The 20350-nt window shown below is 42.0% G+C and overlaps 1 long non-coding RNA gene across 1 annotated transcript; it reads left to right on the forward strand.

Annotated features, from left to right (window-relative positions):
* The first annotated feature begins 8105 nt into the window (after positions 1-8105).
* On the forward strand, positions 8106-19362 carry LOC105740094. Its single transcript, XR_001116115.1, has 4 exons — positions 8106-8146; positions 9313-9396; positions 11210-11573; positions 19006-19362. It is a non-coding gene; the product is annotated as an uncharacterized LOC105740094 (long non-coding RNA).
* The last annotated feature ends 988 nt before the right edge of the window (positions 19363-20350 follow it).

The following is a 20350-nucleotide window of genomic DNA, read 5'->3' on the forward strand; positions in this document are numbered from 1 at the left end:
GATTGGCACAGTATGATCCATCCCAGATCTTCTATGATGGGAATTTGAAGAACCTTAGCATACTTTTTCACGCATGCCACATAACATTTATTTTTTGCAAATAGTAAAAGATGTTTTTATTTAACCACATTTTTGTCACTAATCTTTAGTTATTTGTTACTTTATCATTACTCATCATTGCTTAAATATATGACCAGTGAGAATATGTAGAAAACACGTACAAGTGCAAAGAAAAAAATCCTCAAATTTTGTCAAAATCAACTGTGAATGTTTTCATGTACCATTTTCACTCTGCCCTCTGTGTGTATATGTGTGTGCATGAACGTATAATATGGATTGTATTTTCATCCTAGTAGGCTATGGAGACAAGGAGAATGGAAATAAAGGCTTCTTAAGAACTATAGTGATCTTGGGAATGACCTTGGGTGTGTGACCAGGCAGGATGCAAAGGGTCTTCAGTAGCATCTGTAAAGTTTGATTTCTTAGGGAAAAAAGAGCTAGGCCAGGTGCGGTGGCTCATGCCTGTAATTCCAGCACTTTGGGAGGCAGAGGCAGGCGGATCACTTGAGATCAGGAGTTCAAGACCATCCTGGCCAACATGGTGAAACCACTTCTCTACTAAAAATACAAAAATTATCCAGCTATGCTGGTGCATGCCCATATTCCCAGCTACTCGGGAGGCTGCGGCAGGAGATTCACTTGAATCCGGGAGGCGGAGGTTGCAGTGAGCTGAGATCACACCATTGTACTCCAGCCTGGGGACAAAGTGAGACTCCATTTTAAAAAAAAGAAAGAAAAGAGCTAAAGCAAATTCGGCAAAATGTTATCGTCATGGAATCTAGGCAGTAGGTGAATGAGCACCTGCTATATCTTTCTGTATATTTTCCTGTGCATTTGAAATATTTTATAACTTCCAAAATAAGGAAAGATTAGGATTGCTGTTCTGACAGCACATGCTGCATTGATAGCACTTTGAACATTTCTGGGCTCTCTGTTTGCTGCATGCTGAGACCAGCTCAGTCTGAGAGACCCTAACACAGTGACGCTAGAGGAATTAAAGACACACACACAGAAATATAGAGGTGTGAAAAAAAAAAAAAAAGAGGTGTGAAGTGGGAAATCAGTGGTCTCACAACCTTCAGAGCTGAGATCCCCAAACAGAGATTTACTCACGTATTTATTAACAGCAAGCCAGTCATTAGCATTGTTTCTGTAGATATTCGATTAACTAAAAGTATCCCTTGTGGGAAACGAAGGGATGGACCGAAGAGGTTGGGCTAGTTAACTGCAGCAGGAGCATGTCCTTAAGGCACAGATCACTCATGCTATTGTTTGTGGCTTACGAATGCCTTTAAGTGGTTTTCCACCCTGGGCGGGCCAGGTGTTCCTTGCCCTCATTCCCGTAAATCATTAGGGGCCATTATGGACATGTTACAGTGCTGCAGAGATTTTGTTTATGGCCAGGATTGGGGAGCCTGCTCCCAACAGGTCCCCCTTCTCTGATTTGCAAATTGACAAAAGCAAAGGCAGCTTTGTCACAGTGAGCTGCTTCTCGCAGGAGTCAAGATCCACATCTGCAGACTACACAAAGACAAACAACACAGATTAAAAGCACGATCATCATTGAAATCACAGAGCTTCCAAGTGTTTTTATCCATTTTCAGCTCCTTTAAGCACTCCAGTTCCTGGCATTAAGGTCAGGTGTGCCTGGGCTGCTTTAAATATTTGTTCTTTTCATTTTAAATCCTTATGTTAAGCTCCTAGAGCAGGCCATATCATTTGAGGTTGAGGTGCCACTATACCGCCATGATTGCAGATAATAGGAACTTTTGCCGTACTTCTTATCATTTCTACCATCTGACCATTTTGTTCGGATCATCTGAACATAGTGTGGCTGTGGCACGCAGACTGAGAGGGGCAATTCAAGCTAAACATCCCCTTAGGGGACCAATTAATAATGATTCCATCGGAATCTTGTGCAGCACCTCTGCCTGTTCTGCAATGCAATCTTCCTAAACAAGTACGTTTTCTAACTGGGTCCAATCCTGTTTACAAATAGGTTTTTGAGGGCAGTATGCCTCAATTACAGGAGCAGTTTTATTACGGTAAATACTGAGATCAGAAAGCATGTGTAACTGTGTCAGAGTGATTGCGTCCAGGCATTATTGCCAGCCAAGATTGATAAATATACCCAATAAGTATAATTGTTCTCTGTGTCAGCCCTTATTGAAGGAATACTCACTACAGTGGTGATAACCGCTATCATGGCTACCATTACATTACTCATTGTGACCAGTTGTCCTGCTTTCCCCAGGTTTTCTTCCGCCATCTGTGACAGCTTCTTGATCTGTCCCCAGGTGGGTGGCTGTGTTCGACGGGTGTTGCTCATGACAGTTGGGGTCCTCCTCAGCATCAGTCTCGACATGGCTGCAACCGGGGGGGCCTTGGGATCTTCTCAGAGTCTCTTCCTCGGCATCTGGCTCATGATAAGGTTTCAGGTGTCTTGATGGTATCCAAATCGGCTGTTGATTTTGGCCTGGAGATATACAAGCATAACCTCTACCCCAAGTTATTATTTTACCTATTTCTCAACTTTTTGTTACTGGATTTCTCCACCAAATCAGTTGTTCTACTTCTGTCTTTGCAGCTGGTTTCTGTAGATGCTGATCAGCTGCTAATAATATCTGTCCTTTGGGAAGGCTCAAAAAATTAAAGTTAATAATGCTAGGTTCAGTTTCATCTGCGGGGTTCCATATTCTCTGTCTCCCCCTTTCTGCTTTTGCAACTGCTGTTTTAGGGAGAGATTCATTCTTTCCACTATGGCTGGTCCTTGAGAATTATATGGGATACAAGTAATGTGTTTAATATTCCACATAGAGAAAAATGTAGCTAGAGCTTGGCTAGTATAGCCTGGGGCATTATCTGTTTTAGTAGAAGCTGGAATGCCCATCACCAGAAAACACTGCAAAAGGTGACATTTAACACAGGCAGAAGACTCTCCTGTTTGGCATGTAGCCCAGACAAAGTGAGAAAAGGTGTCCACACACACGTGTACATAAGCTAGTCTCCCAAACAAGGGAACATGGGTGACATCCATTTGCCAAAGAGAGTTAGATTCCAGTCCTCAAGGATTAGCTCCTCCTGTGAAAGATGAGGAATGTACCATTTGGCAAGTTGGGCATCATTGGATAATAGCTTTGCTTCTTTCCAGGTAATGCTGTATCTGCGTTTGAGACCAGAGGCATTAATATGGGTTAAATTGTGAAAGTGTCAGCATTAGATGTTGCATTAGCAACTAGGCGATCAGCCATTTGATTCCCCCCTTCAGTCAAAGGTCCTGGAAGAGATGTATGAGCCCTAATGTGAGTGATGTAAAAAGGGTGCATTCTACTTCCAACTGCTGTTTGCAATTGGGTAAATGAAGTCATCAGTTGTTCATCTGTATGAAATCGTAACTGAGCATTTTCAATTAACCGTGTGGAATGAAACATGTATGAAGAATGAGAAATCACATTAATAGGCATATCAAAAGCAGTCAATACCCCAATTACAACTACAAGCTCTGCTTTTTCAGCTGAAGTATAGGACGTCTGGAAAACTTTACTTTTTGAGCCAAAATAAGAAGCTTTACCATTACTAGACACATCTGTAAAAACATTCTCAGCACCTTCAATTGGTTTAAATTTAATTATTTTAGGGAGAATCCAATTAGTTAATTTCAAAAACTGAAACAGCTTCGTTTTAGGAAAATGATTATCGAGAATGCCCACAAAGTCAGCTAAATGGGTTTGCCAAGTAAGACTATTTATAAAAGCTTGCTGTATTTGTGCCTTCATGAGAGGGACAATAATTTTTCCAGGATCATATCCATGTAATTTAACAATCCGAGTTCTCCCAATTCCTATCATAGTAGCAATTTGATCTAAATAAGGAGTAAGAGTCCACGAATTAGTATGTGGAAGAGAAAGCCACTCTGCTAAGTCCCATTCTTGGGCAATAACACCAGTAGGTGAATGCTGAGTTGAAAAAATTAGCAAATCTAGCATCTTCTCTGGATCTATTCTATTTATTTGAGCCTTATGGACTTTCTTTTCAATCAGTTGTAACTCGACCTCAGTCTCCTTTGTTAATTGCAGAGAGCTAGTAAGACTAGGATTTCCTCTAAGGATAGAAAACAGATTACTCATGGCATAGGTAGGAATGCCTAGAGCAGGTCGTATCCAATTAATGTCCCCTAGTAATTTCTGAAAGTCATTTAATGTTTTTAGTAGATCCCTATGTATGGTTACTATCTGTGGCACAATGGTAGTGTCATTTACTGGGGTCCCCAAATAGGATTAAGGAGTAGTAGTCTGAATTTTGTCAGGAGCTATAATTAAACCAGCACGAGAAATCGAATTTTGCAAGTGGTAATAACATTGGAGTAATATTTCTCGAGTGGGGGCAGCACAAAGTATATCATCCACATAGTGAGTAATCTAACACTGTGAGAATTTTTTCGAGTAGGTTCAATTGCTTGCCCCACATACATCTGGCAAATTGTGGGACTGTTGAACATGCCCTATGGCAACACTTTCCAATGATAATACTTAGCAGGCTGCAGATTGTTTACTGCAGGAATTGTAAATGCAAACCGTTCACAGTCTTGCTCAGCTAAGGGGATAGTAAAGAAACAGTCTTTGAAGTCTATGACTATTAAAGGCCAATTTTTTGGAAGTACAGCAGGAGAAGGCAATCTGGCTGTGATGGTCCCATAGGTTGGATAACTGAATTGATGGCTCTTAAGTCAGTTAACATTCTCTGTTTACCTGATTTTTTCTTAATTGCAAAAACTGGAGAAATCCAAGAGGAAAATGTTGGAGCGATGTGCCCATTTTCTAATTGTTCAGTAACTGATTTCTCTACAACCTCCAGTTTCTCTTGACTTAGCAGCCATTATTCTATCCAAATTGGCTTATCTGTTCACCATTTTAAAGGTATAGGTTCTGGAGGCTTAACAATGGCCGCCATCAAAAATTATTTCCTAATCTTTGGCGGGAACTTTGTTTTTCTGTTTAAAGTGGTTTTTTGAAATCTTGCAAATTTTTTTCTAGTCCTATACCAGGGACACGCCCCATTTCATGTATTGTATGTTGACTTTGAGGGCTATATAATTGTTCTGGAATTAGAACTTGTGCTCCCCATTGTTGTAATAAACCTCTTCCCCATAAATTTATAGGTACAGAAGTTATAACTGGTTGAATAGTCCCAGGTTGTCCATCGGGCCCTTCACGATGTAAAATATAACTACTTTGATGCACTTCAGCAGCTTTACCAACTCCAACCACGTTAAATTGAGCGGGTTGAATTGGCCACGCGGACTGCCAGTGCTGTAGAGAAATGATTGAAATGTCTGCACCTGTATCTAGCAAACCTTTAAATTTCTTTCCCTGAATGGTTATTTCACAGGTAGGGCGTTTATCAGTAATTTGATTTACCCAATAAGCAGCTTTGCCTTGTTTACTTGTGCTTCCAAATCCTCCTGTTTGTTTAATTTCACTTTTTCCCATTCCCACATATGGCACAATCAGGAGCTGTGCTATGCGCTCTCCTGGCTCTGCTTTCCAGGGAACAGAAGTAGGTACAACAATTTGAATTTCCGCATTGGAATCTGAGTCAATGACTCCTGTATGTATTTGTGCCCCTTTTAAACCTAAACTAGACCTTCCTAAAAGTAATCCTGCTGTCCCCGCTGGCAAGGGTCCACAGACCCGTGTTGGGACCTTTTGCTGGGGTTCCCCAGGCAGAAGGCTCACAGCTTTTGTGCAGCATAAATCTACTGTGGCACTACCAGCTGTGGTGGGGGGCAGACATTGTACGGAGGTGAGGGAATGGCCTGAGCTGGAAATGCCCCGGTTTAGAACGGAGCCCAGGACGGGCCCCTCATGGTGTTTCCTGAAATCGGGTTCCCATCTTTATCAAACTTAGAGTGACACTGATTAGCCCAATGTTTTCCTTTTTCACATTTTGGACATATTTCAGGCTCAGCAGTTTTCTTTTTTCCCCTATCTGGTGACCTGACGTGCTGATTTTTTCTACATTCTTTTTTGGTATGACCATGCTTCCCACAGTTAAAACAAGCTCCAGGAAATGGAACATTTCCTTTATCCACTCTCAGTCCTGCCATTGCCTGTGCTAGCAGAGTAGCTTTATGCAGATTACCTCCGATACCATCACAGGCCTTGATATAATCAACTAAATGTGCTTTCCCTCTGCTAGGTCGCAGAGCAGCCTGGCAATCGGGATTAGCATTATCGAAAGCTAATAACTGCAACACTATATCCTGAGCAGCCGAATCTGCAATCATCTTTTTAAGAGACTCCTGTAACTGAGCTATAAAATCCACGTATGGTTCTCTTGGTCCCTGTTTTACGGCACTAAAGGAAGGGTATTGTTCCCCACCGGAAGTGATTTTTCCCCAAGCTCTAATGCACACTCTTCTAAGCTGCTCTATGGCATTATCCTACATGACCAGTTGTGCATCTAAACCAGCCCAGCCGCCAACCCCCAAAAGTTGGTCTGCAGTTATATTAATTCGAGGTTGGGCCTGGGCATTGTGAGCAGCCTGAATGGAAGCTTCATCTGCCCACCAAGTTTTAAATTATAAGAACTGAGCAGGAGTTAGACAAGCTCGAGTAAGAGCGTCCCAGTCAGTAGGAATCATTCGACTGGAAACAGCAACATTCTTTAACAGTCCCATTACAAAAGGAGAACCTGGTCCATACTGATTTATAGCTTGTTTAAATTCTTTGAGTAATTTAAAGGGAAAAGGATCAAATGTAGCTATAATATTTCCCTGTTGATCTGGGGGGTGTATTCTAACAGGGAACTGCCAAGCCTCTAAATCACCCTCTCGTCTAGCTTGCTGAATTCCTGCCTGAGTAGAACTAAGAGCGGTTGCTCGAGGCACTGCTTGAACAGTCACTGGGGCAACTAGTTTTTGCCCAGTGTCCTCTGGAAAAGAAAGATCTGAAGGGTCTTTTTCTTCAAAATAATAAGGAGGGGGTGCAGAAGGGTAGGGATGAACCTCTCCTTCCTTTGCCAATTTAGCTTTAGCTGGTAAATAAACATGTTCTGTAACCTCTTCTGTTACTTCACTATACTCTCCTTCCTCCTCATCATCAGTGTGAAAAAGTTCCAAGGTGAAACGAACCAGACCCCACACCTGTCCCATTGTTACCCTGACGCTTCCAAGCTCCCCTTCTTACTCACCACGGGGATTGCTTTAAGAGTACTCGGGTGTCCTCCAGCTAGTTTCCCTTTCCAACCGTCGCTCTGGTGACCCTTCAACCTGGATGCGAGCCCCCACGATGGACACCACTTGCCGAGACCAGCTCGGTCAGGGAGACCCTAATCCAGAGGCGCTAGAGGAATTAAAGACACACACACAGAAATACAGAGGTGTGAAGTGGGAAATCAGGGGTCTCACAGCCTTCGGAGCTGAGAGCCCGAAACAGAGATTTACCCAGTGTTTATTCACAGCAAGCCAGTCATTAGCATTGTTTCTATAGATATTCGATTAACTAAAAGCATCCCTTACGGGAAGCGAAGGGATGGGCCGAATTAAAGGAATAGGTTGGGCTAGTTAACTGCAGGGGGAGCATGTCCTTAAGGCACAGATCGCTCATGCTATTGTTTGTGGCTTAAGAATGCCTTTAAGCAGTTTTCTGCCCTGGGTGGGCCAGGTGTTTCTTGCTGTCATTCCTGTAAACCCACAACCTCCCAGCTTGGGCGTTAAGGCCATTATGAACATGTTACAGTGCTGCAGAGATTTTGTTTATGGCCAGTTCTGGGGCCAGTTTATGGCCAGATTTTGGGGGGCCTGCTCCCAACACTGCAGGTTCTTTCAGAATGCAGAGGCTTCTGCTTTTTCACTAATTTCTCTTTGCAATGCTCAAGAACATGCAATAGAGATTTCTCATCATGAAGACTGAGTAATCTTCTCCTCAGAGAAGAGGGTAATCCTCTCCTGAAAAGAAAGGTAGAATCATTTCAACAACCCCTCTTCCTTCCTTAGTAACATAAAACGTTGATTGTCCTGAGTTCCAGAGCCTCAAAGAGCACGCAGCATAACTGTGGGAGAATAGTAAGCATTGGACACAAAATGGTAAGGCAAGTGCTTGAAGTGACGTTTTCTCTTTCCCGTTACTATCCCAGGATGATTAATCTTTTGAAGGCTGAAAGTTTTTTGTGTTTGTTTGTTGTTGTTCTTGTTGTTGTTTTTGACAGTCTTGCTCTGTCGCCAGGCTGGAGTGCAGTGGTGCGATCTCAGGTCACTGCAACCTCTCCCTCCCGGGTTCAAGCAATTCTCCTGTCTCAGCTCTTGAGTAGCTGGGATTACAGGCACGCGCCACCATGCCCAGCTAATTTTTGTATTTTTAGTAGAGATGGGGTTTCACCATGTTGGCCGGGCTGATCTTGAACTCCTGACCTCAGGTGATCCGCCCACCCCGGCCTCCCAAAGTGCTGGGATTACAGGTGTCAGCCACCGCACCCAGCCTCAAATTTTTTTTTTAATGGTTCAGAGATGATAGGTATAAATCCATGCCTTCTGGTGCCTGAAGGGCTTGTTTGAGCTGGAACATCCTCGACTCGGGAAATATCACTGTGTTCAGAGCTCACCTCCCCATGTATCACACAAAGCGTGCTCTTCCAGAGCTTCCTGAGCTGAGGTGCTTGTTAACAAGAGTATCTTGACTGGGGTCAAGACTAGTCGCCTTTTTCAAATTCAGGTGATGGCACTAAATTCTTGGAGGGCTTTGGCAATTCGGCCTAGGTAATTTGTCCTTCTGGAAAATTGCTGAAATACACCAAAATATATAAAAATCCATTCTTAAAATTTCATCACATAAAAGGAAGTCTACAATGAGATTTTAGAATTTAATTGTGCAGTAGATTTCCATGTGGGTGGTGGAGCCCACTTTTTCAAACTTGCATGCAGTACAATTTTCATTAACATCTTCCTCGGGTACTCAAGAGATTCACTGCTGCTAGAAAGAAACAACTCTAAGACTCCATGTAATTTAGCAGGGTTTTATTTGATGGTCTAGAAGAAGAAAGGACAAAAATTACAAAGAAAATCTTCTTGAGATTCCAAAAGACTTGACAGTCAGAAATGGAACACTCTATCAAAACTGTTGAAGGATACTGAACAGTTGATTTAAACAGTCTTTGTGAATTTTTCAATTAAAAACAGAAGTGAGGAATTGGGTTCCCATTAATTAAGTCTATTTATTGAGCCAACACAAAGTGTCACTTCTTTTCCCATTCAAGGAAAAGCTGACCTTCTAGTACAGAAGAGAATGAGCAGTGAGCGAGCAGTGCTGATGCAATGTGAGGCGGCCTCCATGGTATAAGGTAAGGCCCTGCCCTGACCTGGGGAGCACAGACTGGAGAATTAGACAGTGTACCCATCCCTGGACCCACAGCCTCAAGTGAGTGTGCAGCCTGAAAATGAGGGACAGGCAGCAACTTCCCAGCCAGTTTTTGTTGTTGTTGTTGTTTTGTTTTTGTTTTTGTTTTGTTTTTTTGAGACGGAGTCTCGCTCTGTCGCCCAGGCTGGAGTGCAGTGGCGCGATCTCGGCTCACTGCAAGCTCTGCCTCCCGGGTTCACGCCATTCTCCTGCCTCAGCCTCCCGAGTAGCTGGGACTACAGGTACCCGCCATCGCGCCCAGCTAATTTTTTGTATTTTTCGTAGAGACGAGGTTTCACCGTGTTGGCCAGAATGGTCTTGATCTCTTGACCTCGTGATCCGCCCTCCTGGGCCTCCCAAAGTGCTGGGATTACAGGCGTGAGCCACCATGCCCGACCCCAGCCAGCTTTTAAAAAGAAAAAAAGTAACCCTCCTCCACTCCTCTCCAGCCCCCATGAAGGCCAGCATCTTTTCAGAAGACCAGGAAAAAACAGCCTCAGGCACTCAGTATGGGTGGGCAGGTGCCGGGCCCGGTGCTGTCACTGACGGGCAGCCCAGCAGGGTTAAAGGGGAGGTGGCCCAGCTCCTCCAGGGCCCGGGAGGCCTGACACAGGCATACCCAAGTGCACTGGATAAAGAGGCTACAAAAACACGGTAGCCCCTAATGAGATATTTTTGCGCTTGGGTGAACGAAGGGCTGCTTCAGGAGGCTAGTGACGAAAAACCTGCCTGGCTTTTGTGCGGAGAAACGGCAGGCACTTTCCATCCTTTTCTCGGGGGTGGGTTCTAAAAAGAAGGCCTTTCGGAGTCTTCACGAGAGATGTGGATTTTAAGGGTGACCTTAGGTCATACAGAACTAATCAAGCGAAAACAATAAGAAAATGAGCCTGACAGTCAGCAAGTATCTGAGGACTTTATCAAAAAGAATTAGAAATGGACAAATTCACTGGGAGCTGCAAAGGATCAAATCTGCAAGGTGGCATTGTGTGGCTGGGATTAGATTATTTATTCATTGTTAATTTATTTATGTATGTATGCGCAAATGGCCTTGCTGCTGCAGATGCTAAGGGGCCTCTGAAAAGGCCGGGATTTTTAGATCCAGGCCTAGAATATGGGTCCATTTAACTCATTCTTTCCTTAAGGAGATCAGCACTGACTTTTATCTAAGGAGATAGAGGAGGAAAAACCATATGTGTTCAGGGAACGATGCAGGACTCAAGCAGTCCTAAGGACCCAAGTATTTCAGCTTCATTCAAGATTCTGGGGAAGACTCCATGCAGTTGAATGTCCAACAAATTAGCAAATGAATGCTTATGTCAATATGTGAAAAATCCCTGGTTAGTTTAAACAGATAAAAAAAAAAAGCCTCTGGGGAAACCCCGGAAAATGCAGGCTCTTTTTCTTTCTCTTTTTAGGTAATTTAATTTAATTTTTAAAAGAAGGTACAGCACTTCCGGAGTTCCATGGAAACCCCCAAAATTACACAAAATAAAAAGGTCTAATGGATCCTTGATCTTATACATGCTTGAAATAGGCTCAGTGCGACCACTGGAAGAAACAAGGAGATTGAATCAGCCATTCTCTGTGTCGTGTTCACTATTCAGTAGTGCCCTGCCCAAACTGAAAAGCAGAGAACCCATCTTCACCTCCTATACACGCCTAAGGAGTGAAAAACAAATAATTACTCTGTATGTATGACAACATAGTTTGCAGAGGGAACCTGAGGGTGAAATCAATCATGATCTTATTTTCTCTAGGTTTAGGCAAATAATGATGAACAAAAATGGTCATTCTGTGTTCCTGCTGACCCAGCACAGTGGGGACGCTGTGTAGGACATGACCTTTGGGGGAAGGGAACACAAGAACTCAGCATGGGGGATTCAGAAAAGAAGTCACACGTATTGAAGCCAGTAACACCAAGCCAGTGAATTCTCCTTGAGGAGAAAGACCCACTTACTCTTCAAAAGAGATATATGACAGCTGACAATCCCTGGAGGAGAATCTTTCTACTAAATTGGTAAGGGATGCTAAGCAAATGATGTGGACTCAGGAAACAACGCATTTCATGATATATGGTTGCCTCTCAAGGTGAATTCGAGACCTTTCTTGAATTACAAAGAGGTAAGCTTTCTCCAAAAGGGGAGAAAATGAAAGAATGAAAAAAGAAAAGAAAAACCAAGGGAAACTCCTTCCAATAGAACAGCAAGATCTTCTCTCACATATTCAGTTGTTCTTGGTCCTTAAAATATTTAGCACCCGAGTGCTAAATAAATGATTAAGTTCTAAAGGTGAAAAGGGAAAACGTAGAGGACTTTTCTATACTGCTGAACATCATTAATTTATTCTCCACTATTTTAAAAGTGGGTATTTTGGCACTAAATACCAAACTACCTAAAGAATAAAAACCTCAAAATAATTTGTCTCCTCATAAATCACCTTGGACTTACCTAAGAGTAAAGGGATAGTCAGTCTAAAATCAGTAACAGTTATAAGCCAAACCTTCATAAAATTATGAATTCCTTGGATGTGTTTTCAACTTTTCAATCCCATAATTAATTTTCCTGCGTTAAAGTTTTATTTTGTTTGTGGCACATTGCAATGTAGTGATGTATGCCTGCTTTGAATAGGAATTTTTAAATCACTTATTCCTAGTTAGGTTTTTATTTGTAATATGGATAGCACTGCTTGAAGTAGTAACACTCCACGTTTAAGTTTTCCCGCATAATGGATAGATAAGCCTTCTTTCCCATTATTCCAAATAATGAGCATTTTATTTTAATACTGTGACAGAGTGAAAAAAAGGAGTAAAAGTAAAGATCTACTCCAATGTATTTTATTAAAACATCTACTTGGAAATACCGTGGTTTATTATTCCTGGTGACACAACTTGGCATTTTTTCCCCTTTCTGTTGTGCTTCATGTTATTGCACTTCGCAGATACAGAGTTTTTTCTTTTTTTCTTTTCTAGTGTTTCTTTGTTACCTCTTCAGCTTTTATTTTAAGTTCCTACTCACTTGCAAATTTTTTTACAGAATATGAATGAATGCCTGAAAGTCAAAGTATATGTACCCCGGAACAATTTGTCATTTAAAAACAAAAACAAAACTTTGACATTCAGGCCTTCATTTGTACTCTGTAAAAAATCTGCAGATGAGTATTTTCTGAACGGAAGGAAAGAAGCACTTTTATCGTTTTGTTATTCTCTTGTTATCTATGAAGTTTGATTTATTGGAAACTACCAAGAAAGAAATTGGCAGAAATCATCACAGCAAGACTCTTTAAGGAATAGATTGTATTTAGAAAGGAATTAGCTGGAAAAAATTGCAAAATTTTTAAGTGCCAATTTTCCATTTAATTTTCACCAGCAATACCCATTTCACAAATGCTGTTTCTGAGCTTGAAATGTCAAAATAATCAAAAATAAACGTAGCTCATGTACTGAATTTTATCATCAAAATACTTCGTTTTCCATTGAGTGTTGGGAGATCTTTTTGTTGGTAACTGCTCATGCAGAACACGAGCAGATGTTCTGGTTTTGTGAGGGCATCATAGATAGGATGCTACTCCTTAGTGGTAGGAGATTCAGAGCTGGCAAAGAAATTCAAAAGTTATCTTTTATAAGCCCGAACATCTTACAAAGCAACTAAAGCAAAATGCATCCATATTTTACCATGTTCACCCTTTCCAAGTCACGCACAGGTGTTCATTCTATCTTTTTATAATGATAGCAGTAAGCAACAGCAACATGTATTGATGCCTTAGAATATTCCAGGCATTGTGCAAAGCAATTATCATAGAATATTTCTTTTTTTTTTTTTTTTTGAGACGAAGTCTCGCTCTGTCACCCAGGCTGGAGTGCAGTGGCACAATCTCGGCTCACTGCAAGCTCCGCCTCCCGGGTTCACGCCATTCTCCTGCCTCAGCCCCCCGAGTAGCTGGGACTACAGGCGCCCGCCACCACGCCCGGCTAATTTTTTGTATTCTTCAGTGGAGACGGGGTTTCACCATGTTAGCCAGGATGGCCTCGATCTCCTGACCTCGTGATGCGCCCACCTCGGCCTCCCAAAGTGCTGGGATTACAAGCCTGAGCCACCGCTCCCGGCCTATCATAGAATATTTCTTTTCAGACTCAAAATAACCTGTGAGATAGCTATGATTATTTCCATTTTCCACAAGAGGAAACTAGTCATCAACAAGGCTAAGTAACCCTTCCCAGGTCAGATAATAGTGAATGGCAGAGCTGGGATTTGAACTTGTGCCGGTCTAATTGCAGAGCCCAAGCTCTTAGATACTATGTGCCTGCCTCTTTTAAGCATGGTTCACTTCTGCTTCTTGCTTTTAAATGCTTAAAAATGATTCGATTCTATATTGCGCAATTTCTTCTAATGAATTCGACCTCAGCATTAACAGGCCACACAAGTGTACTTTCTGTAGGGTGGCTTGATTTCTCCCTGGAGATGTTGACTGGATTCTGTGAGGGTTTGGGTGGCTACTTCCCCCTTTCCTCTAGAAGCTCTGGCCCTTTCGTAATGGCAAGTCTGCTCACCAGCCCCCAGCTTCCCCTCTCATGGCTCCCATCACGCTCAGACCCACCATTTTCTTTTCTCTGCCTTTTTCTGCTTTATTAGCTCTTCTCTCACCTAGTTTGCCTGCTAATAATAATAACAAACATTGCTGTATGTGCTCAGCACTGTTCTAAAGGATTTATATGTACTAAGTAGCTATAGCCTCGTAACAACCCTACTGCGGAGGTACAGTCATTGATCCTCATTTACACATATGGAACGGAGACACAGATTGAGTCACTTAACAAAGGTCACACAATTAGGAAATGATACAGGTCATGATCTCAACCAGTGTATTGTGTCGTGTGATTGCACCTTGAGTAATGTGCTTGTGTGCTCATTGTCTGCCTCCTATTTTTAGTGTGTAACAGGAGAGGAATTTCCATGTTGCTCACCGGGGATCCGCAGTCTTTAGAAGAATGCCCAGCATACAGTAGGTCCCAATAAATACATGTTGACTGACTGACAGCTTCTCTCCCATCTTGGCTTATCAAGGGCATTTCCCTGATCCTTACTGAAACTGCAGTAACTCAATCCCATCTTTACGTTCACAGGATGAACTGATCATTCGTAGAGTAGTGTAATCTTCAGGTCTTTTGCTCTCTTCAAGTTGAAGTTTGGGGTGGTGAGGGGACTCAAGGTCTCTGAGATGGAAGAAACCTTACAGACATGTTTCTCCGCCCTGCTCAGTACCTTACAAAGGTCATCTCTCCCTGCAAACTGCATCCCCTGAGCTCCTGTGTCTCTGCATTCGAGCTCGATTTGCCAGTGAGAGACAGCAGGAAGTGGAGGCTGGGAAGTTCTAGCCCGGCTGCTTCTTTGCCTTGGCACCACAATTCTGCCAGAGGCTGCTCCCTCTGGAACTACCAGTTCCTGCTGGGGGGGTCCCCCTTCCAGCTGTTGCTGACCGCTCTCCTACAGCTCCCTCGGTCTCCTTGAACAGCACTGCTCCGCTTTGCTCCCTCAGGCCTGATGGTGGGGGGCCTTCCCACTGTTGCTTGTTCTTGGGTACTTCAATATCCTTTGTAGGCTTCCTCAATCCTGCTCACATCTCTGTAAATAACTCTTTCATTAGATAGGCTTCAAAAATCCCAGCTGAAAATTCCTTCTTCCTGTTGGGTTGCTAATACAGGGACCACCTGGTCCAAATTCCCATCAAACGCAGCAATCCCCTCTGCAACATCCCCAGCCTCTATTTACCCACTTCCAGCATTCCAAGGCATCTATTCCATTCATAGACTGTCCTATTATTAAAATGTTATTCCTACTATTAAAATGTTATTCCTTTTTTGGAGGCAAAAATGATCTGCTTCCCATGAAATCCTATTTCTGTCATCTGAAGCACACAGAATAAGCCTCCTCTTTCCTCTACCTGACAGCCCTGTAAATATTTCAACACAGCTGTCATGACCTCCCCCAAGTCTTCTCCTCTCCAGGCTCAATGCATTCCACTTATTTTCCACGTTACATTTCTCCATGCTCCCATTTAAGCACCTGAAAATGAGGGAGTAAAGAATTGGGAGAATAAATTTATAATAATGGATAGGTGTGAGTGGTGGGATCAAGAAACCAGGAAGGAAGCGGAATCTCCCGATTTCTGGACTTATCCCTGAGGCTGACTTGTCAGCTTCCCATTATATCTCTTTTATTGTTATTACCACTTAAACTTATGTCACTTCATCCATTCTCTTTTTTGCATTTTTTGTTGTGAAAATAGAATAACATGAAAGTTACCATTTTAACCATTTTTACATGTACAGTTCAATGGCGTTAAATACATTCAAAATATTGCGCAACCATCACCATTATCCATTTCCAGACCATTTACATCATCCCAAGCAGAAACTCTGTGCTCATTAAACAACAAATTTCCATCCGCTCCTTCCTCAGTCTCTGGTAATCTCTATTCTAGATTCTGTCTCTAGGAGTTACCTATTCACGTAAATAGAATCCTGCAATATTTGTCCCTCTGTGTCTGGTTTATTTCATCTAGCATAATGAGTTCAGGGTTCATCCATGTTGCAGTATGTATCAGAATTTCTTTCATTTTTAAGGCTGAATAATATTCTGCTGTAGGTATATACCATGTTTTGTTGATCTATTCATCTGTTGATACACACTTGGGTTGTTTTCATCTTTTTAACTATTGTGAATAATGCTGCTATGAACAAATATCTGCTCAAGTCCTTGCTTTCAGTTCTTTTCGATATGTACCCAGAAGTGAAATTGCCGGATCATATTGTAATTCTATGTTTAACTTTTTTGAGAAACTGCCAATCTGTTTTCCACAGTGTCAGTACCATTTCTCATTCCTACCAGCAATGCGTGAGGGTTTCACTCTTCCCATATCCTCAGCCAATACTTGTTTTTTTGTTTTTTTGTTTAGTTTTGTTTTTAATTGTGATAAGGTCTCACTCTGTCACCCAGGCTGGAGTACACTGGTGCCACCCTGGCTCACTGCAGCCTCCACCTCCTGGGCTTAAGCGATTCTCCCACCTCAGCGTCCCAAATAGCTGGGATCACAGGTGCATGCATCCATGCCCAGCTAATTTTTTTTAGTTTTGGTGGATACAGGGCTTCCCCATGTTTCCCAGGCTGGTCTCAAACTCCTGAGCTCAAGCGATCTGCCTACCTTGGCCCCCCAAAGTGCTGGAATTACAGGCATGACCCACCAGGCCTGGCCCAACACTTGCTTTTTAAAAAAAAAAAATAGCCATCCTAACAGGTGTGACCATTCTTTTAAAATTTTTTAAACAAAGGTTTATTGGGGTAACTGACATACAATAAAACAGCAATATTTAATGTGTATAATTTGATACGTTTTGACATATGTATATACCCATGAAACCATCATCACAATCAAGATTATTACTACCATTTCTATTACCCCAGAAGTTTCCTCAAGCCCCTTCATAATCTCTCCCTCCTACTCCTCACCACTCCCTTTCCTAGGCAACTTCAACCAATTATTAACCCCCTATGTGCTTCAGTTGCCCTTACCTCACCTGCTCATTTTCTTCCATCTGTGAAGCTTGATCACTTGGATCCAAGACGAGGGCAAAATGTATTAGCAGATACATTCAGTAACTTTTACACATACCACGTTCCCTGCTCCCAGCAAGCCAGCCCTAAGTACCAAGAACTTATAAAACTTAAGAGCAAGTTGAAAATTAACCTTGCAGTCACTGCTTATACCTCTGTCTTTTCCAAACACATACAAAGAAATCAGACTTAAATTACAGTTACCTTTGAGGTAAGAATTATTATTACGAGCTTATAGACAAAGGAACTGAAGCTTGAAGAGGTTAGACAACTTGCTCAGAATCCCACAACTCAACACCAAAAGCACAGACCATAAAAGAAAACATTGATAAGCTGGACTAAATCAAAATGTAAAACTTTTGTGCTTAAAAGACACCAATGGGCTGGGTGCAGTGGCTCATGACTGTAATCCCCAACACTTTGGGAGGCCAAGGCAGGTGGATCCCTTGAGCCCAGCAGTTCAAGACCAGCCTGGGCAACATGGTGAGACCCCCATCTCTACCCAAAATACAAAAATAGCTGGGCATGGTGGTGCACACTTGTAGTCCCAGCTACTCTGGGGGCTGAGGTGGGAGAATTATCTGAGCCCAGAAGGTCAAGCTTTAGTGAGCTGTGATTGTGCCATTGCACTCCAGCCTGGGTGACACAGTGAGACCCTGTCTCAAAAAAAAAAAAAAAAAAAAAAAAACATGCACACAATTGAGAACATAAAAAGACAAGTCAGAGGCTGGGATAAGATGTGTGCAAATCATATATGTGATAAAAGACTTAAATCTAGAATATGTAGAGAGCATTTACAATGACCAACAAATAGAAAGTTCTTGCCAAATGACCAAATTTTTTAATGAGCAAAAGATTTGAATAGACATTTTCTTAAAGGTGAAATATCAATGTCTAATATACAAAGAAAAGATGCTCAAAATTATTATTCATTAGGGAAATGCAAACTAAAACCAGAAGAAGATACCTCTAGACACCCACTAGGATGGCTATGATGAAAAAGACAGACAATAACAAGTGTTGTTAAGGAAACAGGGAAATTGAAACTCTTATGTATTGCTAGTAGGATTGTAAAATGGTACAGACACTTTGGAATGCAGTTCGGCAGTTTCTTAAAAACTTAAACAAACTACTAATACAACCCAGCAATTCTAAGAATCTATCAGAAAAATGAAAATCCATATTCACACAAAGACATGTACACAAAAGTTTATAGCACTATTATTCATGCTAGTCAAAAACTGGAAACAGTCTAAATAGATATCCATTGATGAATGAATATGCAAAATACGGCACATTTCTACAATGGAATACTATTCAGCAATGAAAAGGAATGGATTTCTTTACATGCTACAACATGGATGAACTTTAAAACCATTAAGCGCAAGAAGTTAGACACGAAATACGTACTGCATAATTGATTCCATTTATAGAAAATATCTAGTAAAAACAAACTTACAGAAGCAGAAAGCAGATGGAAATGTTCTAAAACTGTTTTGTGGTGGCGGTTCCACAAGTCAACAAATTTACTAAAATCACTTACAGTGGGTGAATTTTATCATATGTAAATTATACTTCAATAAACCTTGTAAAGTTACATGACTGATAAATGGTAGCACAAGTTGTAAAGAAAAGTTATCTTCAAAGACCTATGATTAGTAAACCTACTCAAAGATGTAGGATGTAGAATATATAAGTTGGTGCTGGAGTTCCTCGACCTCCCTAAAAATTAACAAGAAGCTTATTTGGGGGGTTGTGTTCAGCAATCATACTTTAATCAATTATTTCATTAAAAGCCATTAGTTATTTTATAGCCTTTTACTGTGTTTTAGATTTCTCACAGTTTTACTTCAGTCTATTAAATGCCCTGAAGACTTTGTTAAATCTATACAGTGGATGTATTTTTGTGATTTTAGTTTAAATTTGCTTTATATGAATTCTTACAGTTGAAAACATTCACGTACAGAATAAACCATTACTGCGAATACGCTCATATGACACAAGAACAATCTCTGAGCTTCTTTGAGGATGTCCAGATGACTGCTGACTGCACTAATTGCAATCATATATCCATACAGGTTCTTTCTATAAAATAGTGGTCGCTAGTTATGAGGCATTAAGCCTTCATGGATATAGACAGACTATTCCACCTAAGTGATCTGGCAGAAGCTTAGTTTTCTACCACAACATCCACTGTCCTCCCTCCCACCCTTCCTAGCTGGTCAGAAAAGCTACTCAGAGTAAAGACTACATTTCCCAGCCATCTTTGCAGCTAGGTTTATCCACCTGACTAAATTCCACCGATAAGATAAAAGCAGCAGTGTTTTTTTGTTTTTTGTTTTTGTTTTTTTTTTTTTTTTTGAGACGGAGTTTCATTCTTGTTGCCCGGGCTGGAGTGCAATGGCACAATCTCGGCTCACTGCAGCCTCCGCCTCCTGGGTTCAAGTGATTCTCCTGCCTCAGGCTCCCAAGTAGTTGAGTTTACAGGCATGCGCCACCATGCCCAGCTAATTTTGTATTTTTAGTAGAGACGGGTCAGGCTGGTCTCGAACTCCCTACCTCAGGTGATCTGCCCACCTCAGCCTCCCAAAGTGCTGGGATTACAGGCATGAGCCACCGTGCCCGGCCTAAGCAGAAGTGTTTGCAAGTGCCCTGAGAATCGTGCTTAAAGGGAACAGACTCAGCTAGAAGGAACCCCTTTCCACCATTCCACCTTTTCCCCTTCGTCAGGCCTGCCACAAGAACATGAAGGCCAGAGCTTCAGCAGCTGTTAGAACCACGATGTGACCCTGAAGGCAGGAAACTTAGCTTTGGAAGGTAGAGAGCCTGGGTAATACCCTGGAGCTGCCACATCAGCATGGGCTGCTGCCTCCATTCTTCTCTTATGGAACAGAAAAACATGCTTCTTGTCCTGTTTAAGACATAGGAGCCAAGTTTCTTTTACTCACACAGAGCCTCATCCTAAGTGACACAAGGTCTAACAGAAAAAGACAATGGAATCCTTTCTCTAAGGAATGAGCGGAGAGAGAAGAGCAAGGCAGTGAAGTTCTTTCTTTATTTTTTTTTTCAGGTGGAGTTTTCGCTCTTGTCGCCCAGGCTGGAGTGTAATGGCACAATCTCGGCTCACTGCAACCTCCACCTCCTGGGTTCAATTGATTCTCCTGCCTCAGCCTTCCAGCCTCCCAAGTAGCTGGGATTACAGGCATGCACCACCACGTCTGGCTAATTTTTTTGTATTTAGTAGAGACAGGGTTTCACCATGTTAGTCAGGCTGGTCTCAAACTCCTGACC

The sequence above is a fragment of the Nomascus leucogenys genome, chromosome 7b (genome assembly GCF_006542625.1).
Source record: "Nomascus leucogenys isolate Asia chromosome 7b, Asia_NLE_v1, whole genome shotgun sequence".
NCBI classification, from domain to species: Eukaryota; Metazoa; Chordata; class Mammalia; order Primates; family Hylobatidae; genus Nomascus; species Nomascus leucogenys.